Raw genomic sequence first — 6,800 nt, 5'->3', positions numbered from 1 at the left:
ACATGAGCGAGAAAGTCTTTCAGGATGTTTTTTTTTATTTGTGTGTGTGTATGTGTGTGTGTGTGTGTGTGTATACAAGAGTGTGCCTGCATGTGCAGAAGCCAGAGCAGTGCTAAATGTCTTCCTTCTGTCAAGGACTTGCTACCTTGAGATAGAGTCTCTTGGTGCTTTAGCTACTTACTAGCTAGTGAAAAAAAAATACTTCTTTAAAAATAAAGATAAAACATAAAACATCATTCAATGAAGGGAAATAAAAGGAGTTTTTTTTTTCTAAGTAAATCCATCCTTAAAGAATTGAAAAGGAAAGTTCTCTAAAGGAAATAAGACCATTATAAAGGAAGACTTGGAATTTCACAAAGAAAAGAAAACCAGAATAAGCAGAAAATAAAATAAATCAGTAAAAATGTACAGGACTAAATACAATGAAATACTCTTCTTCTCCTTCCTTAAATAATTTTTTAGATTGGGACCAAAAGTAATGGGTATTGTTGCAGCATCCACAGACACCTACCATCATACTCTCCAGATCTTACTCTCTCATGGCTTGTTTGGTGATAACCCACTGTGCTTTTGATTTGCATTACCATGTATTCTTTTGATAAATATCTATTCGGATTTTTCATCCATTTCCTAAGTGGATGATTTAATTTTTATAAAATTTTTGAGTTCTTCACATATTTTAGAATATTAACCCTCATCAGATACTTACTTTGAAAATATCTTTTCCTGTCTATAGCTGTCTCCTTCCTGGGCTGATAGTTTCTATTGCAGAACAACCAGCTTTTAGTTTGATAAAATTCCCTTAATCTGTTTTCATTTTTCTCTTATTTTTGAAGTCATATACAAGGAAGTTCTTATCTAGATCAAAGGTCAAGAAGATTTGCCCATATTTTTTCACAGTTTTGCATCTTTATCCATATTGAGTTGATTTTTTACATGAGAGACAAGGATACAGTTTCAATCTTTTGAATGCAAATATTCAGTTTTCCCAACACCATTTATTGAAGCCACTGTCCTTTCCAAAAAGTATATTTCTGACAATTGTGTTGAAAATCAGTTTGACCAGAAACATATGGGTTTATTTCTGGGCTTTCAGCTCTGTTCCAACGATCAGTTCACCTCTTTCTATGTTTCAGTTGCTACAGCCTGGTAGACACAGTGAAGTCAGGAAGTGTGATGCCTTAAAACTTTGCTTTTGTGCGTGTGTGTGTGTGTGCGTGTGTGTGCGCGCGTGCATGCACATGAGAAAGAGAGAGACAGTCAGACAGAGACAGAGATAGACAGAGACAGAGAGACAGAGCAGAAACAGTAGGTACTTTGTATGTTCCCATGCATATGCAGACCAGAATTCAACGTGAGGTGTTTTCTTCCTCAGAGTGCTCACTTGTCTCCACTCCCTAACACTGTGACTGTAAGTGTGTACCATCATGCCTGGCATTTTTATGTAAGTTCTGGAAGATTGAACTCAGGTCCTCATGCTTGTATGACAAGCACTTTACCAACTGAGCCATCTATCCAATCTGGGTTCTTTAAATTCAAGATTGCTTTGATTATTTAACATTGGAGGGCGATGCTCCACATGAATTTTAGGATTACATTTTGGAATTTGAATTGATAAAGATTGCATATAATCTGTACATAAATTTTCATATGAAATATGATTCTAACCTATCATAATGCCATTTATTTCTGTTGTCCATGCAAAAGCATAATTCCCTCAAAGGGCATAAGAGTTCATTCTGGAGCCAAATATGAGTGACCATGATCCGGGAACACAGATACAGGTTGCCCCAAATTCCGTGTTCCACTGCGGAAGCAGTTTCAAGAAGTTTTTATAGTAACAGATCAAAGAAAAGTCATAAATCAAGACATTTTTCAAATACATTGGTGGATACATTCAGCAGGCAGGTCATAGAAAAGCAGGGGGAAATTTTACTATGGGTTTCAGATGCTACTTGATGACAGTCTTAGCTTTTTGGTTGGTGGGACTTGTTGGTTTGTTAATAACAACCTTTCAAAAATGGTTTTGTCTGTTAATCATGGGATGTCATGTCAGAAACAGAAATGGGCAAGGAAATGGCTATTTAGGGGCTAAGGGTAGTCTGAGATAAATGGCAATTAGGCCTTCGACCTGCAATATTCCAGACTCTCCACAATCTCTGAAGCTCTAATCAGTTAATCGGCCTTGCAGAAAAAGTCCAGTTTGAAGATTCAAGGTTTTTCTGGAAACTTTCATTCACAGTATTTATTTCCATTTCTTTCATCGATATTCTATGCTTTTTTAGATGTTCCATGTTTAATACTCCTTTTACAAATGTAGGATAAGGAAGATTAACTTGATGCATTTCTTTAACAATGGAAGTTATCACTGAAAACTGATAGAAACATGACAGCCTCACAAGATTCAAGGTCAAACTCAGAACTGCATCTGTGACCACAGCTAACCTGACTTTATTCCCGTTGACTGTCACTGGGCCTTTATCCTCCTAGGTATCTATCATAGTTTGCTTTCTGTTCTTTTGACAAAACACTGACCAAATCATCTTGGGGAGAAAAGGATTTACTGCATGTTACTCTGCCAAGTAAGAGTCCATCACTGAGAGAAGCCAAGGCAAAGGAGTTTAAGCAGGGCAGGACCCTGGATGCAGGAGCTGAAGCAGAGACAGTGAAGGAATGCGTCTTACTGGCTTGCTCTCCTGGTCTGTGCTCAGCCTGCTTTATTTACAACTCAGAACCACCTGCCCAGGGGGAATACAACTCACAGTAGCTGAGCCCTCCCACATCATTCAACAATCAGTATTTAACTTCTTATGGCTTTATAACTATGTTCACTTTATTGATAATACAAATAGAGCAGTGCAGATATTTTGTTTTTATAACAATGCATGATTTTCATGGTGTAGTTAGATATAGTTATTTTCACATATTTAATTTTTTAAATTGAGCTTTTGCAAAATGACTTTTGCAAATTTCATACATTTTTATTGTATTTAATCCCCTCCCCTATCTGATCCCTCCTTAACACCACCCCCAAGTTCATGTGCTCTATTATATATATAATATATATTATATATATGCCTATATAGAGTCATATTTGTGTCCCCAAGTGGCTTTGGTGTGGGTCGATCCACTGGAGACTTTTGAACCTACCAAAGCTCACACCTTTAAAACAGACTGACTCTCTATCCTCCAGCAGTTATTGGTTGCCAAAAGTTACCCAACTATATAGTTGGGGTTTATTACCCACCTCCCTATGTCTATGCTGGGAATTTTTCTTGCTTGAGCTTATGTGTAACTTGTACATGATGTCACCATTGTTGTGAGATCATATGACAACCACGCAGTTTCCTAGAAAAATTTTCTTTTGTGGTCATCCACCATCCCTGGCTCCTACAATATTTCTGCCTCCTCTTCCACAATGATCCTTGAGCCTGGGGAGACAAAAGTTTGATAGAGGTGTCTTATTCAGGGATAAGCACACTGCAGTCTCTTATTCTCTGCGCATTGGCAAGTTGTAGGTTTCTGTGTTAATCACCATCTGTTGCATATGTTCTCTTGTGAGTATATAGATACATTAATCTGTAGGTATAACAATAAGTCATTAGGCATCAGCTTAATACTATATCTACTTAGCAGAATAGTAGTAGTAGGGTCTTCCCCATGACTTCTGACCCGCCTAACCAGGCCTGACCCTAGGCCTGATATCAGTGTCAAGTATGGGTTCCATCTTATGAAGCAAACCTTAAATCCAATAGAAAGTGTTTGGCTTTCCCCATAATGTTCATGCCACTATTACACCAATGGGCATATATTTTCTGGCCAGTTGCTGTACCTCACAGGATTCATAACTGAGTAAGGATGATGATCAATTTTCTCTTCTAGTAGTACTCACTATGAATGCTAGCCAGTAAAGATGAAGCTTTGAGGTCAGCACCAGTTTTATTTCTTCTTGTTGGTTCTACATCTCATTTTTAGTGTCTTTGCAACAGGGTCTTACCATCAAGTTCTGGTGGACAATCAAGAGCAGAGGAAATGGCCAGTATGGTTTGAGGGTCTATGGGACCCCTGGTCAACAGCTTGAAAAGAAGTAGCCCATTCCTGGCAGTGAACTTTCATTTTGCTAGCCTATAGTGTCTAGTAGGGGCAATATCCCCCTTTTATAAGATAATTTTATGCCTTTTATCATGGAGATATTTTCCTTTCTTGATTGAATTTATTTCCAGTTATTTTAGTTTTTGTAGCTATTATGAATAGAATATTATTGGTTTTTTGATAGTTTACCATTAGCATGAAGAAATGCTAATGATTGGGGATAAACAGATGGCTCAGGGGTCAAAACCACTTGTTGCAAGCAGAGGCCTCAGACTAAGTTCACAGCACATACATGGCATGAATAACTCCAGCTCCTGGAGATGCAGTGCTTTCTTTTGGCCTCCACAGGCACCATACACACATGTGGTTCACATACATACATACATGCAGGTAAACACTTAAACACATAAAAATAAATAAATCTTTTTTAATTATACTAATGTTTTAAGCATATTTTTATTTTGAATTGATTTAAGAATGTGAACTGTATGTGGGATACAGTGTAACATTTAACAGCAATGTGTCTTGGTCAGATCAGGGCAATGGGTATGTCCATCATCAAACATTTTTATTTCTTTGAGGTGGGAAAATTTTAAATCCTATTTGCTGTTTTGAAATGTATAATCAATTGGTGTCAACCACAGCTATCTTATGGGGTTGTACAATATTACAGGACATTTCTCTGGATAACTGTCCCCTTCTACTTGTTCCCATCCTGTCTCGACTCAACCTTACGTTTCCCAGCCCTACATAATCACTATTTTACTCTCTAGTTTCTTATACCTCTCTCTACTTGTATGTGATCATGTGTATTTTAGTTTCCTCCACATAAAAGTGAAGGGCATGGTATGTGCATTTCTGTGCCTACATTGTTTCTCTTAACATACTATACTATGGTTCCAGCCATGTTTCTGCAAATGACAAAATTTCATGTTTTTATGGGTAAATGACATTCCATTGGGGTATACATATTTTCTTTCTCTGTTCATTTACTCAAGACTTAGTTTTACTCTGTTGCTACTGAGAAAAAAATGCTATAATAAGCCAGCAGGGGTAGATGTCTCAACTGTTAATCTCATTTCCTTTGGGTACATATCTTACAGGAGTATTTTTGGATAATATTATAGTTCTACCTCTATTTTTTTGAGGAACACACATACTGTTTTTGATAAGGGCTGTACTAATTACATTCCCACCAAAAAATATGAGAGTTCTTCTTTCTCTGTAATGTCTTGGTATTTGATCTTACTTATTTTTAACTTTTTGACATAGCCATTCTAATTGGAATGAGATGTTTCATTGTGGTTTTGACTTGCATTTTCTTAATTATGACTGATGTTGAATTTTTTTTCATTCATTATATGAATGTTTGGGGGCTGCTGATGAAGTTTTTAGTTCCTCATATATTTTTGTTATTAATTTCATATTGCCCAAATCAATGTGTTTCTAAGCAGAGGTAGGAGGGAACTTCCTCCAAAGTGACCCAAGAAAGAGCAAAAACCATTAGATACGACACTTCTATAAGTGATAACCTCCCAGTTCGGAGGGCAGGGCACCCTAAGTAAAGAGATCTAGTTCCCTGTTGTTTTCTTATAGTTTTTCTCTTCTCTAAGGGCCAAGGAATCATCATAGGCTCCAGCTAGAGTTCGAGTATTCCAGGTGGAACTCTTGCTGCTGCATCATTTCTGTAGGCTTTCAGAGCGAGAGCGTGAAGCCAGAGAACTCCAGGTTTGCCTGTTGCTGATGTCTTCCTCCTTAATTCACTTTTGAGAAATTATTCTTTCTTACTCTTTAGGTTTTCACAAAAATCAAAGAAGCAGCCTTCCTCCATCCCTAATGGACTCATCTCAAGGGGGTTAGATATAATTCTGCTCTTTTAAGATTTCAGGTGGCAAAATAATCGTATTCCTCTAAAAACCACTATGTCAGATTGGCTCAGATACAAGGGGGAAAATCTTCACATTTCAACTGGACTCAAAAATGCAAGTCCTAAGTGAAAATGGACTTGATGATATATTTTACATTGTGCAATATTTCATTGAGTAGTGCTTAAGAGGTGATAGAAATCATCCTGTTTTTCTAAGTGTTTTGGTGGACAATAATGTTCTACTTTTAAAGACTGAAAATGAGTTTAACTCCTCTAGCCTTCCAAAAGTAGAGATTTCTAGCATGACACATGAAATGATATCATTTCTAAGGATTATTCTAACTCCAGAAAATAATGAACCATAACTATGTTTCTAAACCAATGTAATGCTTATAGTGCTCTACAAAAGAGCATCATTGAGTCAGATACCGGAGTGGCAGACAAGACTCGTCCTTGGCTCTGATGATTAAATACCATGTGTTCATATTTAGGCTTTATAATAGATTCTAGAACTGTGACTTGAGGGTAAGGCTAGGGTTAAAGAAGGATCCTATGTAAATAATTATACACAATGAATGGATGTGTGCAAATAGATTAATAAATGAACAGATTTCACACAATGAATCAATTATTTCATTATTTCAACAGTCACTTACATAGAAATGTAAATGAAGCAAAACATCAGTTTTATTTTTTCTTTAAAAGCATCACAAAATTTAGATCAAAACACTCATATTTTTTAAAAGTGGCTTTTTTAATAAAATGTACTATTTTAATAGCTTTATAACTAAATTAGGCAAATTCCATTTATGTACCATTGAAAGAATATATTACATCGTCG

Source organism: Nannospalax galili, unplaced genomic scaffold (assembly GCF_000622305.1).
Source record: "Nannospalax galili isolate Female #2095 unplaced genomic scaffold, S.galili_v1.0 scaffold109, whole genome shotgun sequence".
In the NCBI taxonomy this organism is placed as follows: Eukaryota; Metazoa; Chordata; class Mammalia; order Rodentia; family Spalacidae; genus Nannospalax; species Nannospalax galili.
Note: the sequence above shows the minus strand (reverse complement) of the source record.